The following is a 12,150-nucleotide window of genomic DNA, read 5'->3' on the forward strand; positions in this document are numbered from 1 at the left end:
GTAGGCATATAGCCTAGGCCTAAACGACATACACCATAACATAAACATAATCATGACATAATAATAGTCACTTCCAAAATGTCACTGTTTGACTTACTTACTATTTATTGAATTATCTCACAATTCAACGTGTCAGCATCCACAAATTCACGAAGCTTATTTCCGTCCGGAGTTTCACAACCGGCATAACTTGATAAAATTCAGTTCCTTATTTTCAGTAACGACTAGCCTAGCCCCTAGTCGTCGTTGCCGATGCTGATCGATGTTCCAGAATATGCACGTGCTTATATCCAAAAGCAGGCAAACAACTGTACACGATCGTTCAAACAACAGCTAGCCTAGGCTAGTAATCATTGGAAAGTTGATAATGAAGTATACGTATATTGTCACAAGAATCTGCTGTAGTGTAATTAACAGATTTCACATAAACGATCGGGAAATAGCAACGAAAATCCAGAACAAACACGCGCCTATGAAGCTGTACAGCAATGTTTTGAATAGGCGGGTAGGTTAGCCTGGCTGGCTCTGTCTGCACGCTCCACCAACAACGCAACGACGTACACAATCGACCTTCAACACAGGTCAATCCTGCGTTTGAGGCCAACGAACTGCCGATAAACTCGACAACCTTCTTTTGTCGGCAAATGCGATTGGACAGCCGAATAAAGTGGTTTCATCACAACTGATTAGGTACTCGTGTGCAATCAGGCGGAACTAAATCCAACATTCCGACTCATTTTGAGTTTCGTACGTTCGCGACGTTACAAGAACGATGTGTAACTAGAAACCAGTGCGAGAAAAACAATATTATGAATTTAATACAGTACAGTGATATTTTGCGGTAATGGATTAATCAATTGATAATAAACCCACAGCATACAGCGTATCGTCACATTTTATTTTTTATTTCCAGTCACAATTTCATGAAGAACCTTAAGGTCGATTTGCAATAATGCCGAATGAATGCCTTTTGATACACATGGGAATATTGGTGTAATTGTGTAGGGTTTATACGGAGGTGAAGGAGATGAATAAATTACCTACAATATTAGATATTTTAACCAATTACCATTCTCACAAAATAATGACCTTACATAGACATGTGAACGTCTACAAAACGTTTTGAATCTTTTAATAAAACCTCTGTTTGATATTTTGATTAGCCCCACACTGCCAACAATGTGGATGAAGTTTTATGCAGGCTATATTTTATAGGTGAGTTGAAGAAGATGAATGAATGAACTATCTAATGAATTACGTAATGTTCAGACAATGCGACAAATCCAAGGGCAACTACTACTTGGCCGGATCGTTTGTTGCAGTTATTTTCAACAACCTTGGTCCTGACCGATCAATTTTGATTCGCTTGATGTATCGGATGACCCTTGACATTTTTTCATACTGTACCGTGAGCAATGTAAATTTAGAATTTTGATCTGCAAAAAAAAACTTTAAGTGGAGTTAAGAAGAGTTTGAGTCGTCATGTGCGAATCGACGACTTGTCGCTAATGAGATCCTTAAAACTGCTTGCAAAAATGTTGACTAAGTCTAATTAACGGCCGTTGTTTACAGTAGGCCTACCGGTGTGGATACCATTATACAGTACACTAACTTACTACCGGTACTTATCTGGACCTAAATAAGGAAGACTGATTTGTAAAATAAATACAAGCCTGATGGTTGAAATTGGTAGTATATTGAGAAAACATATCCGACTTAATTCGACCTCAGACCGATATTTTTATTAGTCAGTTTAATAATCCACCTCCTTCCTTACTTTAGTCTGTTCCATTTTCCTTAAATTCAGGTCACACCTTATGTTTGGTTTCCACTAGTAAGCGCCGCAAGAAAAGCGATGGATTATTCGAACTGTCGCTTGTTATTGGTTTGTATACAATGGACATTTATTCTCGTTTTCTCACCCCTCGTACCTAGTTTGCGACTCTACAATATTAATGGTCATTCATTTTGAAAATATATGAGATTGAATGAACCAATATATTGTATGAGTTTGTGATCTTAGATTTTTAATCATAATTTTGTATTTTTAATGTATGGTTCTCACATTTTAGTATTATTTTAGACTGTTTAATTTTAACATTTTTTACTATTTTTAAGAAATTATGTATTATATATATGTATGTTGTACGGTAATGTTTTATGCTTGACCTTTTGAAAAACAACAATGTCCCCTTTGTGGGACAACTTGATATTGTTATCCAGTGGAAATATGTTTATAAATAAATAAAAAAATCAAAAAATCTTGCACCGTTGGTTTTTTTATTTTAAACAATACACTTCTTCGTGACGTGAATAACATTAACCGCGGGAAATAACGTCACGTCATCTGGCTCGATAGATTACGACGTATGTTTCTGTAATGCCGTCCGTTCATCCATGGAGGTATAACATTATTATTTTATACCTCCATGGTTCAACGTGCAGACATTTTAATTTAATTTCAGCAATTCGCTTACATATTATTATGAAATCATATGACCGAATTGTCCCCTTAGAATTGCGCACGAGCAAGAAACGCCGAGAAAGAAAAGATAGAGCAAAAATATAAATGGTTGGCTCATGATAACAGCCTATCCCTTTCGGGCCCTCGGCCCAAGGTTACCCAAGGTTACCCAAGGTTACCCCAGACGCAGCGATTCTATATTCGCGCGAATCGAAAGCGTTGTACTATGTACATTGCGCGGCTATTCATATAAGTTCCAGCGAAAAATATAGGCTTAACCTTGGAGGTATCTTCTCCATGGCTTAACTATAAAAGAGAGTATAACATGATACATTCAGCCAGTGGAAAACATCGCGCATTTCAAAGTTTTCTCTTGTTTCCCCACAGAGATTACAGCAAAGGGAGGGAATTTGTAATGTGGCCACAGTACCACCGTAGTCGTAATGATTGGTTCCTACTAGAGACGCAACACAAGGACGTAACGCAACGTAAGTGAATTTACCAATGAAAAGCGATGGATTATTCGAACTGTCGCTTGTCATTGGTTAACACGCTTGACAGAGATAAATTTCTAGTCTAACCTTTTTTAAACTGAGCAACATAATGTCTTATAAATAATAAATGCGTGGATAGTTATGACATTATAAAATTCGCGTATTGGTATATTTCTTAGGTTTGGTAAAGCTTGCTTCCCACTAGCGACGCAACGTAACGCAACCTACGCAACGTAAGAAAATGGCCTTCCAATAATTGTTTTTGCCCCCGCCTGTGTGAAATCAAACGATTTTTGCAGCACTTTGCGTCAATACGTCGCTGCGTTGCGTTCTAGTGGGAACCACGCTTAACCCGTAGACGATAGGTTGAACCATAATTACCATTGCATAGTCTGTGAAAATAGATCAACAGAAAGCCTAGAACAACATTGCAGCAGCTTATATTATTACACTAGACCTACGCAACGCCAAAATCAATTTTGTAGATCAATTTTTTACGATCAAAATGTATAATCTGAACGCACCCAAGAGCGTTTGCAATGTTTACGTGGGTTTTAATAAAACTTGCACTGTCAACAAATCAGCGTCAAGCCTTTTGGGTGTAATATGAAACGTGGGTATTATAAATCAAATCTAAGTACAAAGTATCCACGAGGGACGCGCCAGGTAGAGTTCCAGGTAAACATTAAAAAGCTGGAATGATTGTAACTTGTTTTACGGAATCGTTTAGTCAGCATCTGTTTTTGCGTATTGCTGATGAACATTAATATGGAAATCAAGATAGTCGCGCGGCTTTTTAATTCCAGCATTGATCTCTGAAAAATAATTATAAATTATTCCTTTTGTCAGATGCAAATAAGAAAATCTCTAACGCAAATAATGTTGGAATTACGGACGTACGCTTAATGTGTATTGTATCGCCTATGGGTGGAAATCTATGATCTTTACGATTAATTCGTTTAGATGATATATTCAAACAAATGGTTGAATTAAACAAACAGTCATCTTGAAATTCCTATCGTGTCCAGTATCGTACGTTGTATAATCGACTTTGAGCGATGGTCACAAGTTCACAGAGAAGACGGACTACCGGCTGTCAATCGCTATCGCCAAGGTTATTCAGAGGACACGAATGCCTTACCGTTTTTATAGTTCCGTGCTTTTCAACCAGAAACTTTAGAAATTAGTTTCATCAACAGAGCGACTAGTGCGTGCTAGGCCAGATACCTGAGTTATCCCGTTGCGAACATTGCGTCGAGCCTTCCTGATAAAGCACGTACTTAGAACCGCAGCGTATTTATTATTAAGATTTTCGTCAAGATCGTACTAACGTCAGCAAAGAAACCGATTGATAAACTGGCGGTAAATCACGTTGTCTAGAAGTAATGCACCATGCATGCCAGATTCAGCGCCATTTTATATAGGTCTACAATATTGTGTTACAAAACTTCAGCACGAACTCCGGCCAATTTTAGCTACAATCTGCTCCCTAGACTCGGGGCCTTGAGGATTTCTAAAGAAAAAGGGAGAAAATTCGGGACCCAACAAATTGCCCGAGGTTTCCCCTCAATAGGGTCGGTCGTTGTGTTAAACCCCCTCGTTTGGGAAAGTGTCCCTCTAATAGAGATATCCCCTGATCCCATACTTTCGGAAAGAATTAACTTTCTGATTTACTTAAATAGTTAAAAATAATTGATGTGGTTAGAAAATGTTTATGAATTTTATATATTTTTTTCCATATGAAATAATAATTACCTGACCTCTCTCACACCAAATATCTTGTTGACTAAACGTTATCAATTTGGTAATAACACATTCGCTAGACATTTTTGTTGGACGAGGCCTATATTATATTATATTATGTTTTGCTCTTACTCAATGCTTACGGTATATCATTATCAGTAATACGGTAATATATAATGTGGATAAATATTAGATATATTATAATAAAGATATTTCCCTGTGGTATAGTAACGGTACTTCATTCATTGATTTCGTTTATCTCAAATTTCCTTATCTCGTCGACCACGACTGAAGTTCGGCCATTAAATCGTTTAAAGACACCGTCGTGAAACTAGAACACGATGATGGGTTGAATTTTACATACGGAAATATTTAACACGTTTATTTGTCTGTTTGTTTTAAAATATTCATCCTAAAAAAAAAGAGGAAATTCTACGGTAGTCCGACAGTGCTGTCATGAACGCCATGGAGCTGACGGATAATACTAGGCCTAATACGAGTAGTCCCTTCTTCTGTGCACTCTGGCAGTACCAGTTCACCGAAGATTGTTCAACAACTTAGAGCTGCTATGATGGCCGAGGAACCGGACTTTATGGCTACGGATGGTTTGATGCGTCCCTGCCTAAACCACTCGGCCATTTGCCTATGGTAATTTAAAAGTCACATTATCTTACGTTTCTTCGAAGGACCGGTCGCTGTGATTTATAATTTATACTCGGCAATATATTTCACAAACAAATTAATGAAACATCATCTCTTATCGTATCGAACGAAATGGTTAAAAAAAAAAGTTTTCCGCCCTATATGATAGTAGATAGCAATATTAAAATCCCCGCTTGTATTACAGTCGCCTTCCCCCTGACCCCCCCCCCATCCATTGACCGTCGATGAGCTATGCGCTGTGTGCTTTTTCGACAATCTGTCTCGATATCAATATTACGCGAAAACACAATTTGTATAGCTTACTATTAGGTTATATTTCTGTTTTGTGCACCTGGTCAGTTTTCTTATGACGGTGTGTAATTTTGTACAATTTCAAATTGCGTCAACTACACCATGCAGACGTACAGGGCAATTTGTACATAGGACCATGGAGCTATAAAATTAATTAATCTAATTGTATAGCTCCATGATAGGACATAATAATAATGAACTGCGCTCGGCTCAGTCGCATTCAAGTGAGTCTAGTTAGAGGTGAGAGTAACGTCTGCAAAATTGTTGTCATACTTTTCCAGTTCATCGTCAATTTCATTGAAAATGTTCCGACAAGTGATCGTTCAGAAGTGATAAAGGTATGCCGACGCAACAGAGATGTATCTTCTCTAAAAATAGTTCGCTCATCGCTGACGATAAGGCTGTCATTTCCCGGATTGATTTGCACGTTTGTCCCCAAAGGGCCCACGCAAGAGATAACTCGCTGGATAATCACCAATCCGCAACGACGTACGTTTCCAGTGCTTTACCAACTATACGACACATATAACAATTGTTTTGAACAGATAATAAGTCGCATTTTGCATTTCATATGGTCACATCGTTACGTTCAAAAGCAGGTCACGAGATTGTTCTAACTATACTCTGTTTCAAGAGGCTTTGATCGTAATCTAATTTATTACGTCTCTGATATTGTTATATCATTTAACATCATTGAGTTTTACCTGTACGATCTAATAAATACTTATTTATTTATTGTGATGTTATTGTTATACCTCACAATAAACACCACTAAACTAAAAACTAATCTATAGAATACAGTATAGGCAACGTAAACGTAATAGCCTTGATTATAAAAAGCGTACATCATAGAGGGCGACAATTGAAATACAATGGATATCACCTAATGTCCGTACATTAATTTTATACCTCCGTGATCTGTGGGTGAAAATAAAGAACATCGCTATGAGTGCAATTTGGGATGGACCTGTTTATATTGTTCTTTCTATATTCTAATGTTTATTGTAAACGTTCCCACCGCCTGTACATCAAAGTTCGCAGTTTTTCAGTCAAGTTACACACTCCTTCGCAAACTACAGAAGTGTCGTAGAACCAGTTGGTAGGTTATTAAATCCACGTCCTAAAAGGGGTTCCCCTCCACTTGTATATTAACAACGAACTATGCGTCAAAACGTCCATTGCCCCGTCGTCGATTCCCAATTGTGTGTACGCTACGGTCTCGCCGCACGTCAACATAAGGAAACACTGTAGATGTAAAATGTAATCAGTGTTGTAGATTCTACAAAACTGAGAACGTTTTAAATATAGATTAGTGTATAATTGATAAAAAGTTTCAGTACCGGAAACAATTTCGCGACCCTTACATTTTTTTTTCGTGTCCCATAGGGTGCGGAACAGCGATATAGATGTAGGGGTCCGGGACCGCGACATAACGAGAACGGATGGGGACCCTCCAAAGAAATTGCATTTTATTTGTCAGGCATTTGTATGATTTGTTTTTTATTTTTTTAAATGCGCCTTCAAGCTATAAAAATCCTGTTATTATATTATTATTATTATTATTATATCATCAGTTAATATTGTTCAGACAACATGACCATTGTTATTATAATCATAAATAATATGAAAAAAAAAAAGAAATACTATACAGAAACATTCAACTGACAAAGTTCAAGTTAAAAGACCAGTTGTTCAGATTAGAGAAAAAAATACGCAGTCGATTGGTTTTCAATTTTTTTCAGATATTCATTCGTTTTAATTAATTTAAACAGAAAATTAACTATTGTAAATGCTTAAGATGAGGGAAATAGCCACCTCGAATGACAAAAACAACGAAAATAGACCTCATACCATCAAAAAATTCAAAAAATATTGTATTGGTCCATTTAAAAAATGGTTTGGCATTTATATTCTGCTTGAAATCATCTTAACACAGGGGGCAGCATAACTCGAATAATTTAATACGTACCAACAAGTAGCCTCCAAAATTGAACACAGTGTTACTGGTTATGGTTGACAATGACTAAATCAGTGGTATAAACACATTGTGGTTTTCAGAGGTCAAGCTTAATGTATACATTTTACTAACTTATGTGGCTTCTGGAAAAATATAAACCTCCGAATCCGCTTGTCATGGTAGGAACAATTAAATTAGTGTAACAGCGCCACCGTCAATTGGGTTACCAATGCAAGAAGAACAAACACACTACATATTATATTATTCCAAAACATCTTGTTTTTTACCTTTTTGGTAAACTTTTAAGATCTGATATTTTAAAATAACAAGTGTAAGTCAAACTAAATTATAGGCCCTAATATAAAATCAATTTAATGTTTGTCTTTATTTTAGTAATATATAGTATAGGCGAACACAACAACGCTGTCATGTTTGGCACATACGTATTTTTAAGTGCGCATTATTGTATGGTAAATCCAATCTTTGTTCAGCCCACGAAACGTACTTTATTATTCTTAATGTTCTAATTTATTACGTTTATGGTCTGGGAAGTTGTGAATATAGACAGTCACTGTTATCGGGTAAGTCAATTTGAAAGATAAAATTAATACATCCCATCTTATTCGAAATAACTGCTTTTTAACAAGACTTATTTCCCCAGGGGTATTACATTACATAACACAGATTAATTTCAACAAATGGGAGTAGAGCATAATACAGAAAAACTATAAAAAATAACACGCAATGTAGTTGATGTGACCCTCCTTTATTTAAATGATGTTGCACTATTATAGTTACACAGCATATTTTGGTTTTAAACTTTATCTTTTATTAAATCAGATTGAGAATAAAAATAGGCCTAATTTATTTCGGTTTGTGTCTTTAGGAGGACCCCGTGTCATCAAAACTACTTTAATAATAAGCATTATAGGCCATAGATCTGCTCGCTGCACTTTGTAATTTCATAATCATAAGGCTACTATTACTATTAGTATAGAATCATGTCATGTTCTTGTTTGTGCAGAGAGCCATGGCTCTGGTTTTTTGGAATATATACCGCCCTCTATACTCATTGTTGATTGTCCTAGCCGGTACGGTGACCAGCGTTCCGCAAACTTTTTTGACCGCGACCGTATGATCCTATTTTGGAAATTTTCGCGACTCAACATTGCGCCAGTCTAGCGCCCCCTATCTGGGTTGACACATATATCATGGCCGCTGGTTGTTATGTTATTGTTGTGATATTTGGTTTTTGACGAATAAAGATCTTATTCTACTTGAGTCTTACGTGTCCGGTCGTCTTTATTGTGGTGTGCCATTTAGTCTTAGAGATTTTTTGTCGTGCGACCAATAGGTTGCGGAACGGCGTATTAGACTAGACTAATAATTCATCGCCACTTGATCGTTTGATTTATAATTCCACAAACATTGTTGTATAGTTGCCTTATTTATTCATCTTCTATGGCGAGATTTTGAAATAAAACATGCTTCGAGAATGATGACACGTGCAAAAATTTCGTTTGTATTGGGACGAATAACCAGCCCTTGTCCAATTGTTTTCGATATTGTAGGCCTACGTGATATTGTATTAGCTGTTTTGAATACAAACTTAAACAATTGACGAACACCAACACTGACCACATTCTGGCCTGGCCAGGCCCGGCCCGTCCGGCCGTCGCAAATGGGTTTCTGGACATCTGAGGCTGAATTATGGCATAAATTAGGTCCTAAAGCACGGACATTGATCAGATACTTCATGATGGTATCAACGCGTTTATGCAAGCCAGCTTTGTGCCTCGACTCAATGGTATAGTAAGGCAAAAGCATTGCAATGATTAAAATATATAGAAGATTTCGATTGTACTTATATTGTATGTGGATAAGTTTGAAAAACATTTTATTTCTCCATGGAAAATTAACTTTAAGGATCTGTTTTTGTGGACAAATTCCAAAAGAACGATTTTCTCCGAAACCGGTTTTAGTTTGGTAATTTTTTTAAACAAAATATCACGTTGCGGCCAATGTTGACTCAAAATAAACCCGGTTTCTCATTTGGTGATCGTGGGTTGTTGTGTAATTACTTAATTATTATCCAGAGTAGGCCTGAATAGTCATCAAGACCGGAATCAATAATTGGTAAATAGAACATTTGGCAAAATTTTGTTTCAGACAGACCTTTTTTTCTGTAGTTAGGTAGATTAACCAATGTTATAATATACTACAATATATCCGGTGACTCCCTAAAAAGTGGAAAAAAGTGCAAACAAGTTGGTGGGTATGCATTGGATAATTTTTGCAATAGCACGAAAATAAACCTCTAAAGTTGCACAAAAACACAAGAAACGTAAAATTCAAGTTATCTGATCTATGTTTAGTCATTTTTACCACACTGTTTATTTTTCCTAATTTGAAATGCCTCCCTATCATATTACAACGTTTTTGTACAAGATTTTACTGTGTAATTCGAACTACCGCCCCCCCCCCCCCAAAAAAAAAGAAAATGCTTATTTTCAACAAAAATCCAATTATTTGCCTGGAACTTGACCTTTAAAACCGTAATATTGGACACCTTTCTTGCAAGTACATAGTAGTTAGTACGGTTATTTCGAAATACGTTTTTGAAAATAGGCCACATAAGTATTATAAATGGAAAACATATTGTTGTTGCTTATTCATTATTGATATAGACAGATGCCATGTAAATTAGTTGTATTTGGTATTCGAATGCAACTTATCGTTCAATACATTATTTTCAAATCAAAACTAATTATTTTTTACATGTACTATTTGCATAACATTGTAGGCAATCGTGAAGTGGGCATTTATATGTTGTCCAGAAAGGATACATAAAGTTCTGTTTGTAACTGAGCGTCTACTTAATAAGTATTGGCAAAATTGAGAACGTGCTTGTTGTTTGAATAAACGTGATAAAAACTTATAAATCCTACGTTTGTTAAGAGCGATCAAGGTTGAACATTAATAGTTGCATAAGTACTTTCTTTCAGCGTGTAATATCTAACTTTTTGTACTCACCAGGTCAACTTTAAACGTCACTGCTAACAATGTACTAACCTACCGTATATCCTGTGTAAACTTTAGAATATGAATTTCATGATTTCAGAGACAGTGCGGCAACTGAATACTGTACTGAATATAGTCAATACCTAAATAAACAAAACATTTATTGTTATATTGTATATATACATCACATCACATAATCTCAATTGACGAATACTAAGAAATAAGCAATGGGCATCGTTCAAGAAGAACAAACAGTGTTTATTCGCTGGCTATTTTTATAAGCACCATTTCTACTGCCAAAAATATATCGTATATAAATTATACGCTATTCAGAAAATATATCGTTAAGCTTTGTCTACACTATCAAACTAGTTCGACAAAGAAAAAGTGTGATGTGCTCAAATATGGTAGTGATGATATGGTCAAATATGGTAGTGATAAGACATCATCATGTCCATATATGAGGACATAAGATTTTTTGTACATAAAGTTTCAATTTCATAGTGTAGACAGAGCTTTATAATTGGCAGAGACAGGACTTTATAGGTCGGAATACCAATTACAGAAATATCGTAATTAACAATAAAGAAATATAATAGGAACTTAAGAAAGTCCAGTGAAATGTCGATGATTGATTGATTGATTTAAATTCGCTAATAGCTAGATACAAATTATTGTGTAGGATGGTACTGCATTCCAAACGATTTTTATTTAAAAACCTTGAACCCAGTCCCAAAAGGCATTACATTTTCCTTCATTTTTTGTTTTGTTTTTGAGGAATGAAATAATCCTTCCGAGCAGTTGTCCCTTGAGAATGACGCTTGCCAATTTTAGCTGATGGGGATTGAGGTACGCAGCGGGATTCGAACGTTAATCAACCACTTCAAAATGTAATGTAATGAAGAATATGATATATGATATTACAGTTTAAGTATCGATCACTCACTCACTCACCCACTTTAAAAACTTGACTCTCTCTGAGTCAGGGTTTGGGGGGAGGGTGGGGGGGGGGGGGGCTGAGGCGGAGGGCGGCCTCCTTCACAATGCCCTGCAATGGTTTTGGACAGGCTGTTTAGGCTGCGTGTCCAAACAACGCTGCTTGATGGTGGAGTATCGGCTCCTAGGGGCCTAGTAGGTTATTGACAGTATCAAGACTTAGGCCTATATCGGTGTCTAGGCCTACACAACGTACGTAGTGTGGTGGGTTTTAGTGAAACTGTACATTTTATGTAAAGATGATTAGGCTCTGAGTTTGTTTTAACGCTGGAAAAATCGAAAGTATAACAATGTATAATATGCAACAAAATCAGATAGCACATGTAATATCGTTTAAAATAAACAATGTGTTTCCAAAAAGAAAATTATGGTTGAGATAATATGTCTCAACATTTCGGTTTATGCTAACAACTGGTCATCATATGCTATGGATTACAAATATATATATAGATATAAGCAACTTTTTTTATGCATATTTTTGTTTTAAACTGTCTTTTATATAAACGCGTCTATAAAATAAA

The 12,150-nt window shown here is 36.2% G+C and overlaps 1 protein-coding gene across 1 annotated transcript in view; it reads right to left on the reverse strand.

The window, feature by feature from the left end:
• LOC140052367 (uncharacterized) overlaps positions 1 to 510 on the reverse strand; it is a 55,078-nt gene extending 54,568 nt beyond the window's left edge. Inside the window, exon 1 of the mRNA XM_072097909.1 lies at positions 102 to 510. The gene's annotated coding sequence lies outside the window, so the exon portion shown is untranslated. The remainder of the gene's footprint in view (positions 1 to 101) is intronic.
• Positions 511 to 12,150: the final 11,640 nt, after the last annotated feature.

This window comes from Antedon mediterranea, chromosome 6 (assembly GCF_964355755.1).
Source record: "Antedon mediterranea chromosome 6, ecAntMedi1.1, whole genome shotgun sequence".
NCBI classification, from domain to species: domain Eukaryota; kingdom Metazoa; phylum Echinodermata; class Crinoidea; order Comatulida; family Antedonidae; genus Antedon; species Antedon mediterranea.